This window comes from Cryptomeria japonica, chromosome 2 (assembly GCF_030272615.1).
Source record: "Cryptomeria japonica chromosome 2, Sugi_1.0, whole genome shotgun sequence".
In the NCBI taxonomy this organism is placed as follows: domain Eukaryota; kingdom Viridiplantae; phylum Streptophyta; class Pinopsida; order Cupressales; family Cupressaceae; genus Cryptomeria; species Cryptomeria japonica.
Genome location: NC_081406.1, coordinates 231,190,731 through 231,198,267, shown reverse-complemented (window position 1 = coordinate 231,198,267; position 7,537 = coordinate 231,190,731).

Below are 7,537 nucleotides of genomic sequence, written 5' to 3'. Positions count from 1 at the left end.
GACAAGGAGGCTGCCACATAAGTGATACATGGATTTTCTGCAATACTCAAATTGACTTCTTTTGTCTCATCAATGAGTATTAGTGATCTATTAGAAACATAAATTTTGATGAGAGGAAGAGGGGAGTCCTCATCTTCTGGCACCTCAAAGAGGTTTTCACCAGAAGATACACTCTTTATTTTTTACCTTTTTAGGGTCTACAAGTGCCCGAGAAAGGTTTTCACTAGTAGACACTTGATCTTTTATTTATTTTTCATTTTTGTGGTTAAGGACCCTCTCTTCCCTAAAGTAGCCTTAATGGTCTAGCTTGTATACTGTGTTCTGAGCTTGATGATAGTATGATGCACACTCGGTTGCCCCTAGGAATTGTAGGAATGTTGTATCATTATGGAATGTATCAAGGTGTGCAACAGTTTGGTCCCAATCAATTAGTATAAGATGGCAAAGTGGAAGGTCAATTAGGAGAATAGATGTGTCAAAGAGGGCGGATGTGCCAAATGATGGTATGATGAAAGAATAAGTACTTGGTATATTACTAAGAGGGGGAGGGGGTGAATCACTAAATAGAAAAACTGATACAAACTTCCCAAACTCAAACTCAATCACACAAAGTAAACTTATCAATGAAATACCACTTTCAAGATCAATACTCATAAGAATATTGATTGATTGTTACAACAACTTAACAGTAAACAACATTTAACTTGTAAACATCCAAATGCTTCATTTCTCAATGCTTTCGGTTATCATGCCTTATCAGAAATAATTAAATCAAATCAATCATAAGATCATAACCACAAAAACATTCACCACATGACACAAGTATTTATATGTGGATAACCCAAATAAGTAAAAACCACGGTGAGATGGGACTCATAAGAAAAGATTTGAACTCTTCTGAAGTTCACCTTGTTAGGAGCCAAGCCTGTTAAAGCTTTTTAAAAAGTCCTGTTAGGAATCACCAGGTTAAGGGATTGACTACAAATGCCTTGTTAGAAGCAAATACCTTGTAAGGAGTAAACTTAGTAGAGGATTTGAGAATCCAATCTAATGGACCACCTTGTTAGAGGTTACCCGGTTACGGGATTTCAATTATGTTGTAATTGTTAGAAAAACAACAGGGGTTTATTGATCTATCTAAATAGCACTACATTTGTTTGATCATATCCATTTAAGCTTCTATTTGCCTTTACTCAAACTGCAGACTCATTCTCCGGTTCGGCAACCACACACTCAACTGATTTCAACCAACTCTTGCCAACACCAAAACAAAACAACTTCATTGACCTTAAATACAAATCAATTAGGTTGGTAACACAACAAAAATCTAATCCTCTCATCGAGATTACAAACAAGTCGGTACAAGTATAACCATTGGATTACATAGCAATATCTACACATCAATCAAGAAAATCTCAACCGCCCCTTGATTACTGCTTCATCAAGCTCAATAACTCATCACGCGCTTTAAATTAGATGCAATACACTTTGCTCATTCCTTAGACAAACAAATGCGCCAAAACAATTTAAAATTGTCTTCATACAATGACCATACGTGTCACCATCAAATCATAAACCAACATAACCAATTCAACAACCTTAATCGATTAGGGTTTAGCAAAAACAACTGATAGGGTTTATCAATTACATAACATAGAAGGGTTTAACCTTATACACCGGTTACTGGTTCAACTCACAAACTTACATACTAGTTTAGAATATCCTTCGCAAAGCTCTTCCTACTGGTTACAAGACAATAACAACAACAATATCAATATCATCAATAACATTACCAGTTCAATTGACATCAATGACAACATAGCATATCGTTAATGCAATCTTCATGCAAATGCCAACAATCCCCCCCTTTGGCATTGATGGCAATACAAATATCAACACCATTTCTTGCTTCTTGTGATTGTGAATAGGAATCTTGGTTTACATTACCAAGTATTCACATGCTCTCTCTACCTTCAGTTTGTCACCGGTTTTCCTTCTCATAATCACATAATTCTTCTCCCCCTTTGACAACAATGCCAAATTAAAAGTAAAACATGTAATGTTAAATTTCACTGTGCATCAACAACATACTGCAACTTGATGCTCCCCCTGTGGAATACATCCACTTCTACATCAACCCTTATAAAATTTTGCAAGTAATTCAAGGACTGATGTAGTCAACATCATGCTCAAATAGCTTCATGAAGAGGGACAACCCCTAACTGACTTCTAAGATACTCAAATATAGACTTAGGCAGAGGTTTGGTAAAAATATATACAAGCTACTCCTTGGTAGAAACATGCTCTAAGATAACATCTTTACTCTGAACTTTTTCCCTCAAGAAATGATACTTCAATTAAATGTGCTTGGTTCATGCATGCAAAACAAGATTCTTGAAAATATTAATGGCGTGTATTATCACATAAAATCTTTATAGGTTCAGAAATCTTCATCTTAAAACCTTTCAAAATGTGCCTCATCCAAATAGCTTGTGTGCAATTCATATAAGCTGCAACATACTTAACTTCAGCAATAGATTGTGAAGTACAACTCTTCTTTTTGCTACTCCATGAAACAAGCCTTCCTCCAAGAAAAAATGCTCCACCGGTTGTACTTTTCCGGTCATCAATATTTCTTGCCCAATCAGCATATGTGTATGCCTTCAAATCAAAGTTTCCTCCATACAGATACCATAATCCATAGTCAATTGTACCTTTCAGGTATCCAAAAATTCTCTTGGTTGCTATCAGGTGTGTTTCCTTAGGATTCTTCTGGAATATAGCAACTATGCCAACCGCATGGGCTATGTCCGATCTGCTGTGAACAACATAGTGCAATTTGCCAATCATTGACCTGTATTCCTTCTCATCAACAAACTTAGATTCATCTTCCTTGGACAACTTACAACTTGTAACCATTGGTGTCCCAATTGGTTTACAGTCACTCATGCCAAATGTATTTAAGACCTCTTTCACATACTTAGACTGTGTAATGAAAATACCATTCTTCATTTTCTATATCTACAAGCCTATGAAATTTTTTATTTCCCCTACTAAAGACATTTCAAACTCATTTTTCATTTCATCTGCAAAACTGTTGCTCATGATATCATTACCTCCAAATATAATATCATCAATAAATACTTCACTGACTAGTACTTCATCTCCTTCAGACTTGAGATATATGTTACTATCATCACTAGTTCTCATAAAGCCTATCTTCATTAGATGTGTATGAAGCCTTTCATACCATGCTCTGGGTGCCTGCTTTAATCCATATAAAGCCTTATGCAAACTGCATACCATGTATTTCTCATCAGTCAAAGCATAACCATTTGGTTGATCTATGTATATCTCTTCTTCCAATATCCCATTCAAAAATGCAGACTTAACATTCATATGATATACCTTGAACTTCTTATGGGCTGCAAATGCAAGTAAAGTTCTGACACCTTCCAGTCTTGCTACTGGTGCAAAAGTTTTGCCATAATCTTCTCCTTCGTATTGCGCATAACCCTTGCAGACTAATATTGCCTTGTTGCAAACTACAACACCATCTTCATTCAACTTGTTCCTGTATACCCATTTAGTACCTATAACATTCTTTTTTATCGATCGGGGTACTAGGGTCCAAGTGTTGTTCTTCTCAATTTGATCCAATTCTTCCTCCATAACTTTAACCCAATGATCATCACCAAATGCTTCCTTAGCAGTTCTTCGTTCAATGGTGGAGATTATGCAAGAATTCTCTCTAATTCTTCTTTTGGTTAGTACTCCAACATCCTTATCTCCAATAATCTGCTCAGGATTGTGATTCAGTCTCACATATCTAGGAATAACATGATCATTATCTTTAGGTTCAACTTCTTTGTTGTCATCATCTTCTTCTAAATTTATCTATTCCGGTTGAACAAGTGCATCATAGTTTGCTTTGCCGGTTTCAGATTTCACAGTTTTTGGTTCCAAAAACAAAATGCAGGGATCTTTATCCTTTTTCTCAGAACCAATTCCTTCTGAGACTTTAGGAAATTCATCCACTCAAATATCAACACTCTCAACAATTCTATGTGTCTGGTTGTTAAAACATTTGTAGGCCTTACTCTTGGTGGAATAGCCAAGAAATATACCTTCATCACTCTTAGCCTCAAATTTGGTAATGTAATCACATCTCTTAATAAAACATTTGCTTCCAAATATCTTAAAATAACTAACATCAGGTGATCTTCCATACCAATATTCATAAGGAGTCTTTTCCTTACCTCTCTTTACCAGAACCCGATTCTTTGTGTTGACAACTTCTCTCCAAAAGGTTTTCGCTACACCTCCTTGTATCAACATTGTCCTAGCAGCTTTAACAACTAACCGATTGTTCCTTTTTGCTATACCATTCTGTTGTGGTGTCCTCGGTGCAGAAAGTTGTCATTTGATACCATTCTCTTCACAGTACCTAGTGAATCCCTCAGAAGTAAATTCACCACCTTGATCTGTCCTCAGAGATTTTATCTTCTTTCCACTTTCCACTTTCTTTCTCAGTTAAGGCCCTGAATGCCTTGAACTTACCAAAAGCTTCAGTCTTATCTTTCAAGAATGTGACCCACATCATCCTTGAGCAATCATCAGTGAGAATCATGAAATATCTGTCACCTTGAATTCTTTTTGTTCTTATTGGTCCACAGAGATTTGTATGAACCAAATCTAACAAGTGCTCCGCTAAAAAGGATTTGCTTCTGAAATTTGAAGAAGTCATCTTTCTTAACTAACATTATTTGCAAAGAGCATTAACCAGTGTGTCTAATTGAGGCAAACCTCTCACTATCTTGGACTTACTCACTTTAAAAATGTTGTCAAAGTTTATATGACAAAATCTCCTTTGCCAAAGCCAACTATCATCTATTTTTGCAATAAAATAGTTGCTAACTTTAGAATTGAGATGAAACAGGTTACCTTTAGTTTGTTTCTCAATTGCAATCAATTCACCTTTTTTGTCAAAGATTTTGTGCATACCATTTTTAAACTCCAGTGGGTATTCTTTGTCATTGAGTTGTGCCACACTCAAAAGATTGTGCTTTAGACCGTCAACCCAGTAGACATCATCTACACTGCTCTTCCCATTAAGAGAAATAACTCCCTTACCTTTAACCATGTAGGGTGAGTCATTGCCAAATCTAACAACACCGCCATCAAATTCTTTCAAGGAAAGAAATTTGCTTCGATCACCAGTCATATGATGTGAACAACCACTATCAATGATCTAATCATTAGAGTCATCCATCTTGGATACTAATGCCTTCTGATCTGATATCTCTTCCTTAATATCTACAAACACAATATCTTCACTAGAATCATCACCAGATTCTTCATTAGTGATACCGCTATCAATAGCAATAAGACAATCTCTCTTGCCTTTACCCTTATACTTCTTTAATTTATCTCTCTTGTGTTCATTTTCACCATTAGGACAATTAGCTGCTATGCGACCAATCTTGTTGCATGCAAAACATTTTAAAGGTAATTTACCTCTATATTTACCAGTGCCTCTAGGCAACCGCTTTGCCAACAATGCTTCAAGCTCCACTAAACTATCTTCATCATCAGCATCTCTGCTAGATCTAGATTCATAACCATGACTAGTATCTCTACTTTTTCTCACAGATGGGTTAGAAACAAAAGCTCTAAATGTAGATTCAGATTTTTGTACACTACCATCATAACCATTTAATTCAAAAGCAGTAAGCTTGCCAATGATGGAGTCAAGAGTTACCTTAGTTTTGTCAATGGACTTCAACTCCCGAATAGTTGCAACTCGAATAACATAGACCGATAGTAGGGTTCTCATTACTTTACTGATCACTGTGGCATCTTCCACTTTCCCTCCTGCACTCTTAATTTCACCGACTCTCTCTTTTATCCTTTGACCATACTGTTGGATATTCTCACCTTCAAACGTCCTCGTGTCATCAAAATTTCCTCTTAGACTCTCTTCTTTAGCAATCTTAACATGTTCATCACTACTATAAATCTCTTCAAGTTTTTTCCATACTTCATATGCAGTTTCAAGACCATGAACATCTACATATTCAGCATCAGACAGGGAACTGGTAATAGCCTCCAATGCTTGATGATTTTCTTGTTGTTCTTTCTTCTGATTATCAGTTAGAGTTCTAGTAGGTGCAATATACTTGATATCTACATGATCCCAATACTGATTTCCCAAACTCTTGATGCAAATATTCATTCTATCGCTCCATATCCTATAGTTTTCTTTGTTGAACTTCAGACCTTCCTTCTTCATCATGATCTATCATATCTTTTCCTCAAGTTGTTAGGCTTAGACCTTAGAGGACCTGAGATTGCTCTGATGCCAATTGATGGTATATGAAAGAATAAATATCTGGTAGATTACTGAGAGGGGGAGGGGGTGAATCACTAAATAGAAAAACTAATACAAACTTCACAAACTCAAACTTAATCACATAAAGTAAACTTATCAATGAAATACCACTAATAAGATCAACACTCATAAGAATACCAGTTGACTGTTACAACAACTTAACAGTAAACAAAATTTAACTTGTAAACATCCAAATGCTTCATTTCTCAATGCTTCTGGTTATCATGCCTTATCAGAAATAGTTAAATCAAATCAATCATAAGATAATAACCACAAAAACACTCACCACATGACATAAGTATTTATACGTGGAAAACCCAAATAGGTAAAAACCACAGTGAGATGGGACTCACAAGAAAATATTTGAACTCTTCTAAAGTTCGCCTTGTTAGGAGACAAGCCTGTTAAAGCTTTTACAAAAGTACTGTTAAGAACTGATCCTGTTAGGAATCACCAGGTTAAGGGATTGACTACAAATGCCTTGTTAGAAGCAAATTCCCTGTAAGGATTAACCTCAGTAGAGGATTTGAGAATCCAATCTAATAGACCACCTTGTTAGAGGATTTAATAAGTAACCAAGCTTGTTAGAGCTTACCTGGTTAGGGGATTTCAATTCTACTGTAATTGTTAGAAAACAAAAAGAGTTTCTTGATCTATCCGAATAACACTACATTTGCTTGATCAGATCCTTTTAAGCTTCTATTTGCCTTTACTCAAGCCGCAGACTCATTCTTCGGCTTGACAACCACACACTCAACTGATTTCAGAAAACTCTTGCCAACACCAAAACAAAATAACTTCATTGACCTTAAATACAAATCAATTAGGTCGGTAACACAATAAAAATCTATTCCTCTCATCGAGATTACAAACAAGTCGGTATAAGTATAACCGTTGGATTGCATAGCAATCTTTACACATCAATCAAGAAAACCTCAACCACTCCTTGATTACTGCTTCATCGAGCTCAATAACTCATCACGCGCTTTGCATTAGATGCAATACACTTTTCTCATTCCCTAGACAAACAAAGATGCCAAAACAATCTGAACTTGTCTTCATACAATGACCATCTGTGTCACCATCAGATCATAAACCAACATAACCAATTCAACAACCTTAATCGGTTAGGGTTTAGCAAAAATA